This window comes from Sorghum bicolor, chromosome 2 (genome assembly GCF_000003195.3).
Source record: "Sorghum bicolor cultivar BTx623 chromosome 2, Sorghum_bicolor_NCBIv3, whole genome shotgun sequence".
Classification (NCBI taxonomy): domain Eukaryota; kingdom Viridiplantae; phylum Streptophyta; class Magnoliopsida; order Poales; family Poaceae; genus Sorghum; species Sorghum bicolor.
In genome coordinates this window covers 1,360,983-1,373,504 of record NC_012871.2, presented here as the reverse complement: position 1 = coordinate 1,373,504, position 12,522 = coordinate 1,360,983, and positions in this window count along the sequence as shown.

Sequence of the window (12,522 nt, the reverse complement as noted above, 5' to 3'; positions counted from 1 at the left end):
CTACCCTGCTTCAGATGTATGTGTGTTTGTGGTTCATGGAGGCTATTGACCATATTGTGCCTATGGTCCAAGGTGACTACGGATCATCAAGGGCAATTTGTGCCATCATTGTGATGGTGATAGGTCGATATATCTTCACCATTGCAAACCTATTCTTGGTGTGATGTTGATGGCATCTTGATCTCGCTAGCTATGGGTGTTGGTTGGATTCGAGGTAGTTCTCTAGATTCTCATGGTTGTTTGTGCTAATGTTGTTGGTGACTATGTCTTTATCTCATGCTAGTGTATTGTGTGCTAACCCTAAGGCTAACCTCATCTCATGTTGTTGGTGACTATCACTAGTTTGGCATTTTGGCTATAGCATCAATTACGGTGTGGTAAATCGGGCCTACCCAACTAAGAATTCTGGCAGTCTTCAATGGAGCACCTTAGGTCATCCCCAACTATCAGAGTATCTCCTGCAAGGATTGCTTCTAGTTTTGCCCTTGTTATCCACAAGGCAACATGAGCCCGCCAACTGCGAACATCTCGGTGACTGAGATGACGATGGACGTCCTTGCATGCCTATGCGGAGCAAGTCGGGAAGCAGTCAGACAGTTGCCCCATGGAGAGCCATCTGTCATCCTAGAAGTTGGTTGATCACCCATTCTGGACAACTGAAAACGGAGCTTGTGAAGTTATGTTGGTTGCTTAAACAAGGTCTACCTTCCATAGCATGCACTTCTATGTCAAGGGTTTGATGGCCATTTCATCACTTTGATTCCACCCTATGTGACAAGTACATGGCCTTTTTGGTCATTATTAATAGTCAAGATCAAGTGGCTCACAATGGTATTCACCAACTTTGTCATGTCTCCCCTCACTGTGCTTCTTCATCATCAACATCGATCTATATTCATGGTCCACATTCATATGGTAGTGGATAACCATTATCTATATATAAGGGGCATATCACTTTAGTCCCACTCTGTCTTGCCGTTCATTTAAAAATACAAAATGATTTTAAACATATATGTGTAAAACCTTTCTTGATGTACCTTAAGGTTTGAGTCTACCTCTAAAAAATGTTTATGACTTGTAACGGGTGTATGTGTCAAATTTCAACAGGCTAAATATAAAAAGAATTGGTGCATATGTAATTCAACATGCAAACATCTAGGGCCATATATATGTAGACCGGTAATTGCTTTTACAAAGTTACTAGCTAGAAGCATACCCCATGCATTGCCTATGAATTGCTAATGAATTTTAGTGAATGATGTGGCTTGGTGACATGGGCAAATAATTGTATGTTAGTGGATGATATAGCTTCACTTGATACCTTGTATGAAAAGGTAGGTGTCATAATTGCATGTGGTAGTGATATATATATAGTGGACTTGTGTTGTGGATGGCTTGCATGTCAAGATAGAATTATAGTGGGATTTGTAATTATAGATATAGATATAGATATAGATGATAGTTGTACTGTGTGCATCTTGTATGCGTAGCATTTTTTTTATCAAAAGCGGATCATCTATTTAGTCTTCCTATAAATGGTATACATAGAAATTTACATTATGCCCGCTCGGGCAACGTAATAAATTAAAATGGAAGAAATGCTGTCAGAAAAAAAAACGTGGGATAGATGATAGTTCTGTTTCAGGAACGAAACCAAACAATCGTATTTTAGTAGCCCACACCGGCTCCTGGCCCGCGGCATGCAGGAGAACCCATGTTCAGGGCCATGCGGGTGCTCGCGGCCTGGCCTGGCTCCGTGCGTGGAGATGCGGCTCCATGCATGGCCGGCTGGAGGGGCACGCAGGTTTCAGTCGTCGCTGCCGAGCCTGGCTAGAATTTTGGAAATCGATACCGTAGCACTTTCATTTATATTTGATAAATATTATTTAGTTGTAGACTAACTAGGCTTAAAAGATTCGTCTCGTCAATTCTGACCAAACTGTGCAATTAGTTTTTATTTTCGTTTATATTTAATACTCCATGCATGCGTCTAAAGATTCGATGTGATGGAGAATGTGAAAAAATTTGCAAAATTTTCTGGAAACTAAACAAGGCGTAGAAAATTCAGGAAACCAAATGAGGACCAGCCTCAACCTAGCTTAGTTCAGCCTAGCAACCAAACAAGTTAGGTTGCATCCACACATCTTGGACCTTGTTTAGTTCCTTAAAAATTTTGCAAAATTTTTTCAGATTCCCTGTCACATCGAATCTTTAGACGTATGCATTGAGTATTAAATATAGATGAAAATAAAAACTAATTGCACAGTTTGGTCGGAATTGACGAGACGAATCTTTTGAGCCTAGTTAGTCTATAATTAGATAATATTTGTCAAATATAAACGAAAGTGCTACTATTCCTATTTCGCAAAAATTTTTGGAAGTAAACAAGGCCGGTTTAGTTGGGTTTGCATGTGGTTTCCAGTCAGGCCGGCCCTGGGGCGAGCTACCAAGTAGACCAACAGTGCATATCTAAGTGCATAGCTAAACCTATATATTAAAACAAAACTAAACGTTTTGCCATTTCAAATGGATCGGACATAGTATTTTTTTTTATTTATTCTCAATAGTTGTATAAGGATGCAATGTGAATTAATCATCAAGAAATTTTACTCTATACTGGAACATCTTTTTAGCTAAGGTGAACAATTTTTCCTCATGAAGCTAAAAAAATAATTTAGAGGTTATTTCTCTTGAAGTTGAATCATCTTTTTAAGCTACTTTTTTCTTGAAGTTCTAGAATACTTGCTATTTAGATTGGAATATTTTTATTTTCAAGCTAGAACATTGTTCACAATATTTTTATATATTTTTTGCATAACTGTTGAAAAAATATTTGATTTCTATTTTGTAGGAATATTTTTCCTTATTATCTACTAACACATATTTATTTCCTTTTTGTGCTCTCTTAATCATTTTTTTCCTTTTGCGGTCTTGTTGTTTCCTAGGGTCTCTTCATTGTTTCTATCTTCTTATGGAATGCAAGCCCAAAAGTTATCATAATTGAGAAAGCATACATGACTCTATGAGCCCAAACAAGCGTGAGGAAGTGCAATGGACTTCAGTTGACATGTACATAAGCTTCCTTGTGTGTGTGGAGTGTGAAGGTGGAGTGCGTGGAATGTGTGGACTGGAGGCGACACCTCCCAATCTCTTCTTTGTGTATGTATGGACACAGACACTGCATACTTGTGTGTGCGTATAGTATGAGTGTGAAGTGTATAGGTTGTGTGCATCTAAATTGTACCCAAGAAAAAAACATCTTTTATTTCTATTTTGTATAAATTGTGCTTTGACATTCTCTTATTTCTATTTTGTATAAATTGTGTTTCGTAGTTGAGTAAAAATATGGAGTGTGTGGGTTGTGTGTCTAAGTTGGTACCCAATAATTTTTTTTTTATTTCTATTTTGTATAAATGGTGCTTCGACATTTTTTTATTCTATTTTGTATAAATTGTGCTCTATAGTTGAGAAATAAACATAGGATGAGATAAATTGATCACGGAGTGGGAGAAGGAATATATGTTTTGACAATTAAATGTGCGATACATCACTCTCGACTCTTTAGGAGGTCCTTGAATTGGTATTCGTCTATTTAAAAATTAAAAATCTTATTGACTTTCAGATTCTGTCAAACATCTGCAAATTCAACAGTTCGTCTCAAATAAAAGTTTTGTCACTTACAAGCTTCTGAATGTCACATGAACTCAATTTTAACCTTGTACATCTCATATAATAAAACTCTAAGGCTTGACGGTTTTGGACAGAAAAACTCACAAACTAGGCCCAACACATTGGTTACTCATTAGCACTTTGCACTACGAGAAACCAAAATGTTTGACTCAAGGTTAAATATTTAATGCAAAACAAAATCGCAAAAGAAAAAAAAGGCTCGGCAATGGTTAAGCAAGGCCCATTTATCTCATGCACTTGAAAGGTCAAAGTAGAAAAATAAAAGATTTAACATCGGTATCACCACAACATGAACATGAAAAAACAATCAATATGGAGTTCAAACTTGACAGTTGTGAAAAATCATGGAATTCAGTGTAGAATGAACCAGGAAATATGTACATAGTATGGTGACAACTGGCTTGCAGGGAAATGTGAAAGATCAAGCAGGTTTCGGGAAGGAAATTGATGTCATGATACTCATGAAACAACGGCATTTTCTAAACTAGTAATATTGCCCGTGCTAACGCTACGGCGATATTTAGAAAAAAAATTACAAAACTAAAATAAATCATAAAATTAAAAAACAAACCTATCCACTAACAAAAAAGTCTATATGAAAATTACAGTACTTCATTTGAGAACATATATTTGATTTTAACAAATGCTATGTAGAAAAGTTGAGAAACACAGCTGATCTACAAATGCTCATCATTTGTCTTATAACCTTGGTAACGAGTACATAAAAATGAGATACTTACACCTGCCTTACTGGACAAACAAACAAGAAAAACAAAATTGTAGAGATCGATTAAAGAAATAATAAAACAAAAATCCCAAACAAGCATCGTGCATCTTCTACAACAACGCACTTGAGATACATATAGATTAGAGTATGTTCTCCACTGCCACCCTTCCAAATCCACACGTGCATGCACCCACCGTCCAAGCTCCAGTGACCCAGCTCTGCACAGGCCGTCAACAAGGCAACCATGGTCACTGCGTCATCCTTGACACGCGCCTTTCTCATCCTCCAGAACAGGTCCACCGCCTCTGCTGCCCTCCCAGCATTCGCGCACCCATCAATCATGGTCGTCCATGCCACCGCGTCCCTCCTAGGCATCTCGCCAAAAAACCGCAGCGCGGCGTCCACCTCGCCGCACTGATCGTATGCGGCGAGCATGCAGTTTCACGCGGCCACCGCCTTGGTTAACATTTCGTCGAACACCTTACGGGCGTCCTCGAGCTGGCGGGCCGCCGCGTACACGCCGACGAGGCTGGTCATCACGTGCCCACTCTCGCCGGTCGGGGCGAGCATCCTGCTCGTGAGCGTGCGGGCGTGGAGGGCGCGGTTGTGGGGGAGCGCTCCGACGCCCGTGGGGGCGATAGCAGCGAGGAGGGTGGAGAAAGAGAATACGTTGGGCCGCAGCCTGTGGCAGTCCACGAGGCGGGAGAAGAACGCGAGCAGGGCACCGGGCGTGGTGCCTGACGCGGCGACGGCGCGGAGGAGGTTGGCGAGGGTGGGGGACGCCGGGGAGTGGGGTACGGAGAGGAGGAAGAGCGACTCTACGCGGGGGAGGTCGGCAGCGGCGGCGGCGAGGGAGAGGAGCTTCGTGAGCTCAAGTATTCACGGGGGTTTCTTTATTTGTGCGATCGGAAGAATCGATCCCGCGATGCAGCTGACGGAGGTTTGATTTGACGCGATGCTGAGGGTGTGTAAGGTCGTGATCATACTTCTAATCTGGGCCGTTAAATCTGTAGGACATGTGCTGTGAGTCGTTGATCTTGTAGGTAGGATTTGCCCGGAGAAGATTTCAATTATAGTATAGATGTGAACTTGACTGACTCAAGACTATCACAATTAATAAATTAACAAATACTATAAAACAAAGCAAACTATGATTTCACAATTATTTACTACCAGCAATTGGAATACAGTACTCAACCTCTTCATTGCGGATGCACACAGCCAGCAAACTATATCTCCTACAACTAAAAAGACACTAAAGAGTGGACATTTTTTAGTGCGACAATCGCTTGGTCGTCCTGCCCTCCCGCGTGCGATCCATCCGCCTGGAGCCGCCTCCCCACGCGAGTGCGACCACACAATTTTTCCCCGAAAAAAAGCCGCACGCCCAAAGCCTCTGCTGCTCGTCTCTGGTTCGCTCGTGCCGTTGCGCTGCGGCTCGCAAACTTCTCTCTCCTCCACCCACACACGCCGCCCCCGCGGGAGCGAAACCCTAGCTAGGGTTCTGCGCCGCCGCCGCCGCCGCCTTCTATCCAGACGCGGGCACCGCGAGCCCGCCATGGACGCCAGGCGCAAGCGGACCGCGCCTTAGGAAAGAAACCACCATTGTTGCCACCTGCCAGGATCCGCATCTCTCGCTCGGCGCCTGTGTCTTGCTGGGATCCTCGCCGCCTCACGAGCCCGCGCCCACCCGCAGCTGGGTGCGCCGTCGCACCACTCACCCTTGCCCAGCCCGCCTGAGGATCCAGTTGCCCAACTTGCCGTCGCCACCGCCCAGCCCAGTGCGTTGCACAGCTAACGCACTCCACCTAGCGAATAACAAGCATCTGCCGGCGGCGACGTAGCCTGGCGGCACCCCTCCCAGTCCCAGATCCTGGCCCCTTGCAGTTGCAACCTGGTGCCCCTGCTCCGTGCATCCGCTAGGCTCCTCACCAACAAATCGACGAGCAGGAGGCGGCCTAGGTCTACAACGCCGTCGCTGCTCCCGCTCCTCTGTCCCTTCTGGATTCTTGCTGCCTACCCCGCCAAGGCGGCGCTCTTCTCCGTGCTCGTCTTTGTCCGGTGCTACAGGCCGCGGATGCTTGCGTATGCCGTGCCCGTGCTACGGCGCGCAGGTGTACCTCATGCTGGAGGTTGTCCTCGCGTCCGCCGCGGATCTGGAGCCGCAGTTTGACTGGCCGGGCGTCAGCGTGCTAGCCATCGTTAATCTAGGTAAGTTATGCAATGGACTTAGCACAAACATATCTTTAGTTATTTTCCTAAAAGAATTGTCCATGCAACTTCGATATGTAACAACTTGAACGACAGATAGATAGTGTGATTTGTCATCTATGGTTGTTTCTTAGAGTTACGAAAATTCAGATGTGCATCATCTATAAAGGTTTCAGAGGTGTAGTCTATTGAAAACAATGGACAGTAGATTTCCGTTTAGAATCTGTACTTGTCAATCTATTTCTGATTCAATGGAGTCCTTTGCAGGTGGCAAATAAAAGGCATGATCCCCATTTTATTTTGTCTCCTCCCATATTTTTGAGCTACCGCAGTCTGAGTAGTCCTTATTTTTTTTATAAGTATTTTTCTTTGAAGGTTGGCTGACTTGTTCATGAACTCCTCTGCACCTGCCCTTGTTGACATGCATTTGACCCATGCCAAACAGGCTAGCCAAATATGCAAAGGTCGACCTCTGAACTTTGATAAGAAATGTTTGGACTTTATGCCTTAACATTGTGCTGACATTTGCCAAAAAAAAAAGTTTTTTTTTGAAACGAACCGGCAGGAGAGCTGCCTGCTGTATTAAAAAGAAGAGATCGCCTAGACAGGCACTATACAACCCCAGCCAACTGGGCTCTATACACAGCTAAAAGAACCGACGACAAGTAAGCAAAGCAAAGCAACAAAAAGAAGCTCAAAAAACTAGGGTACAAAACGAAGATGGTGTCGTTGGATGCAAGAAGAGAGGTGCTTTGCTCCTGCCAAAATCCACAACCTCGCCTCATCTTTGATTTTCTGAAGTACCACAAAATTGGCGGACTCTCTGTGCTCAAACACTCTCGCATTTCTCTCCTTCCAGATCTCCCAGCAAGCTAGTATAATGAATGAACGTAGGCCTTTCCTACTTGTACTCGGCGCATTTGATATCGCCATCCACCATTCCTCGGTCGTGTTGCTTGGCGGCCATGCACTTGGGTGCAGGTAGGAGTTTTGCGCCCATGTGGAGATTTCCTTCCACAGGCGCTTCGTGAACCTGCAGTCCTTGAACAGGTGCAGGCCTGACTCCACATGGAGTCGACATAGAGTGCAAGTTCGTTGGTTTGGCCATCTCCGGGCTTCCAATCTATCTGCAGTCCAAACTCGATTCTGAATCGCAAGCCAGCTAAAGAATTTGCATTTGGGTGGCGCCCAAGGTTTCCAAATGAGTGCCTCAAAGGTGTTTTTAGTTGCACCAACAAATTGGGCGTGGTAAGCAGAGGATGCTGTGTATTCGCCATTTTCCTCAAATTTCCATGCAAGGCTATCTGGCGTGCCCGTTCTTAGAGTTATGCGCCTGGTTGCTTGCCAAAGGTGTGTGTACTCAACTAAGTGTTGGGCAGAGAAACTTTGATGCTGAATGTTGATGTCACGAATCCAATTATTATCACGGAGTGCCTGTTGCAGAGTTCTGTTCTTCCTTCTGGAAGTGGAGAATAGGTGTGGCGCAACGTCACAAGGCCGTTGGCCGTCAAGCCATGCACTTGTCCAGAACAACGCTTTTCCCCCATCCCCTATTGTCAATGTCATGGATGCCGCAAAGAGAAGCTTGTCAGTCTTGTTGCATGGGGTCTCATCCCCAAGTCTACCATCAAAATTTGGAGACCATTGTCGCCACAGCCATCGCAATCTTAGCGCCCTTGCGAATTTCCCCAAGTGGAGGATGCCCAAGCCTCCAGAGTATTTGGGTCTAGCTGACCTCGGCCAATTGACCTTGCACTTTCCTCCTGTTAGCGTTTCAGCACCTGCCCACAGGAATCTCTTTCTCTGCCGATCGATGTCCTTGATTATTCCTTTTGGCGCACGGAGGGACGTGAGGAAGTAGACTGCTTGCGAAGTAAGGACAGCTTTAACTAGGGTCGAGCGACCCGCCGGGTTAATTTGGCGCCCATTCCATATAGTGAGCTTGCTGACCGTTTTGTCTACCAGAGGCTGGAAGTCCACTCGCCTTAGTCGCTGAGGTGTTAACGGCAGGCCTAGGTATTTAGTTGGGAAGCATGAAATTTCCGTCGGTGAGCCAGCAAGGATTTCATTAAGATTTAATCCTTCACAACGTATAGGGATTAATGTCGATTTTTGGAAGTTAGTTTTCAATCCTGAAGCCTCGCCAAATAATGTTAGGAGTTCAGCCAAAGCTAAGATGTCTTTCCTTGTTGGCTTCACGAAGATGGCCGTGTCATCAGCATACATTGAAGCTCTAAGTTGGGCTGTTCTTCCCCTTAGCCTAGACAAAAATCCTTTTTCGGTTGCCAGATCGAGCAATTTCTGCAGTGGATCCATTGCTATGACGAACAACAGAGGTGATAGCGGATCGCCCTGACGAAGCCCTCTGCCATGCTTGATAGGCGCGTTTGGGATGCCGTTCAATAGCACCCTCGTCGACGAGGTGAATAGAAGCGCCGCGATCCAGTCTTGCCATCGACTAGGAAAACCGAGTTTATCCAACAGCGTGAGGAGATATTCCCATCTTACTGAATCGAAGGCTTTGGTGATGTCGAGCTTAAGGAATATAGTTGGTAGCTTAGAATTATGGTAGCGTCTTATCGCGTTGCGGACAGCCATGTAATTGTCGTGGATGCTTCGCCTTTTGATGAAAGCACTTTGTGCTGGGGAGACAATGGAGCTCATATGGGGTGCTAGCCGTAGTGCGAGAACCTTGGCGAGTATTTTAGCGAAGGAATGGATTAAACTAATGGGTCGGAAGTCAGTAATAGCTTCAGCGCCATCCTTTTTGGGGATCAACACCACGTTGGCTGAATTGAGGAGCGCAAGACTACTTGTACGCAGTGAATGGAAGGCATTTGCCGCATTGACGACATCGACCTTGATGATGTCCCAGCACGATCTGAAAAAAGCACCAGTGTATCCATCTGGCCCCGGTGCTTTGTCAAATGGCATTTGTTGAATAGCAAGCTTTATCTCCTCTTCGGTGAACACTGCATCAAGTCCGCTCAGATCGTGCGATGGCAGATTCAGCTCGTCCCAATTTATGTCCTGCTGCCGTTCTGGAGGGTGCCTCATGAAGTTCGAGAAATGGTCCTGTATTATAGAGGCTTTGTCGTCATGGTTTATCGCCCAACCCTGGCCATGCCTCAACCTCTGGATGTAGTTTTTCCTCCTTCTCGCATTTACTCTGCGGTGGAAAAATTTTGTGTTGGCATCGCCCAGCTTGATGGACGACAGTCTCGAAGCCTGCTTGGACCTAGCTCTTTCGATCACTGCTAGCCCCAAAATTCTTTTTTTGAGCTTTGCCCGCAGCAACAGTTCAGCAGCCGTGAGATTCCTATTTTCTTGGGCAATATCAAGCCTTAGGATGATCTCTTGCGCCATGAAAAAAAGTTTTTTGGCATCAGAGATAATTTCCTTACTCCATGCTTTCAGCTCTTGTGAGGTAGAGCGCAGCTTGTGGTACAGGACATGGAACGGCTCATGGTGCTCCAATGTAGTATCCCATGCATTCTTGACAACGTCTTTGAAGCCCGGGAGTCTGATCCAGAAGTTTTCAAACTTGAATGAGCTAGGCGTTCTAGGTCCTGATTGGTCAGATAACAAAAGAGGGCAATGATCGGAGAGTGATGTCGACAACGCGTTCAGGGTGTGGGTGCTAAAGGTGGCGTCCCAATCTGCGTTACAGAAAAAACGATCGAGCCTTGACATCATGGGTTGAAGCCTCTCATTGCTCCAAGTGAACTTTCGGTTCTGCAGGCTAATTTCAGCAAGATCACACTCATCTAGCGCCTCGCGAAAATGGCGCATTAGGCGTGGGCTTAGGTTCCTATTGTTTTTATCAGCGGCTCTGTAGATGAGGTTGAAGTCGCCTGTGATGAGCCACCGCGTGCTAGGCGCTGGCTTTAGTGCTTTTAATTCATCGAGGAATCGTAACTTGTCCGCACGACGACGTGATGGCCCATATACCACAGTAAGCAGGAAGCTGGTGTTCAAGTCTTTCAGTTGAACATTCATGGAGACATGGAATTCTCCAATGGTGATGTCAGTGCAGCTTACACGGCAGTCGCTCCATAGTATGATGATGCCCCCCCGCGTTTGAGAAGGCCCTGATGCCGGCTTATAAGCGTACTGACGCAGGCGATAGCCACCAAGATACGAGGCATCGTATTGACAGATTTGGGACAGTTTAGTTTCTTGCAGGCATGCAATGTTGCATGACGTTGCAGCTATTATCTGGTGAACAATATCTCTTCTAGCTTGCTGGTTTAGCCCTCTAACATTCCAGGATAAAAGGTCAATACTCTGTGCAACCATGGAGGGGTAAAGTACGCATGAAAGGCAGCCTGTAGGAACATTGCATAATTGGAGGCAGATCACTGAAGACTGATCTGCAACTCCAGGCATACAGGAGTAACAAAGCAGCTCTGAAGGCATCACCGGTGGTTGTGAAGCAAATTTGATGCATACTGAAGAAAGTCTTAGGCATACATAACTCAGGACGTCTGAACAAATTTGCAAACAGGCATACCGCCCGAGCTACGACGACGACGGAAAGTACGAAGCACTTGAACAAATTCTGAAAAAAGGTAGCTTGATACATATTTAAATGTCTGGACGCGAATTGTGCAGCCTGTAATGCTTGTTAGGCCGCTGCAGTGAGGATGGCTGCGTCACGGAGTTCTTCGACTCCTTCACCCACCATGCGAAGCAGCGCATCATCAGCATCATTCGTCTCTTCAGTGTCCAGGTTGAATATCTCCGTCAGTGCGGCGATGGTGTCCATCGGCAGCGGGCCATTGAACATGGCGATGTAATCCTGCAAAGCATTTTCCACAGGTTCAAGGTCATCATGCAGTAGGCCAAGTTTTCGGCAAAGATTTTTCTGGGCACGCTGCATCTGGGACATGGGTCTAGCGTTGGCTAGGCGCGCACTGCGTCGTACCGCAGACATATCGAAGGCACGTTGGCGTCTGCGACGCCTAGGCCCAGCACAGGCCGGTGTTGGCACGACAGCAGCTGCGTGCTGAGGTTGTTGGAGCAGCGGCTCCGTCGGCTTGCTAAAGAGTGCTACGACGCTGCTGGTTAGCTGCTGGCCACCGCTGCTGTCACCCTGTGTAGTGGCAGCAGGGGTGAGTGATGGTTGGGTGCTGAATTGATCACGGAGAGCTACATCGCTGGGACCCTGCTCTGGAGATAATTCTGAATTGCAGAGGTGAGAAGGAGATGTTGGTTGTGGCACCTGAATTGTGGGGCTCTCCCTTGCAGAGAGCTCGATGCGCGCCAGTGCTTTCTCGACCGCAGCAATGGAGTTGTCTTCCACTGTTGCCTTCGGTGGTAGCGTGCTGAGGATGCGGCCGAAGACGTCACGCACGGGTACCGTGGCGTGAGTAGCTTGGTGTGTCGGAGCTGGCTGGGGTGGCCACTTGGACCAGGCTTCATTTCCCGGCATAGCAGCTTCCGGCGGGGCTTGGATCAGCCCGAGCCCGCCAGCTAGCGCAGAGGCTTTGTCGATGTAGTCGTACATGAGTGACTTCAGCAGGGAGGCCGTCTCTCTAGTGTGGTGGCCACCCGCACGGTCCACGATGCACTGCACAGCTCCTTGGAGGGCCATGGCATGGGCTCTGAAGAGGCGTTGCAGCTCAGCCTCCTCAGTCACCTGCAAGACATTCAGTTGGGGAAGTTTGGCCGGCACCTGTAGCTCAGCTGGCTGCACCACAGCCTGTTCGAGGGCGCTGGAAGCCCTCTGGCGTCCTCCCTGCCTGTTGTCATGTGCCCAGAGGCGACGTGGAGGGGAGCGGTCGCGTTCGCGGTAACCACCAGCACCGCTGTGATCACCCCGGCTAAACCTGCCAGGGTCATCACGGCCACCCCGGCCAGAGGTGTCGTAGTCGTCGTCGTCCTCGTGGTGC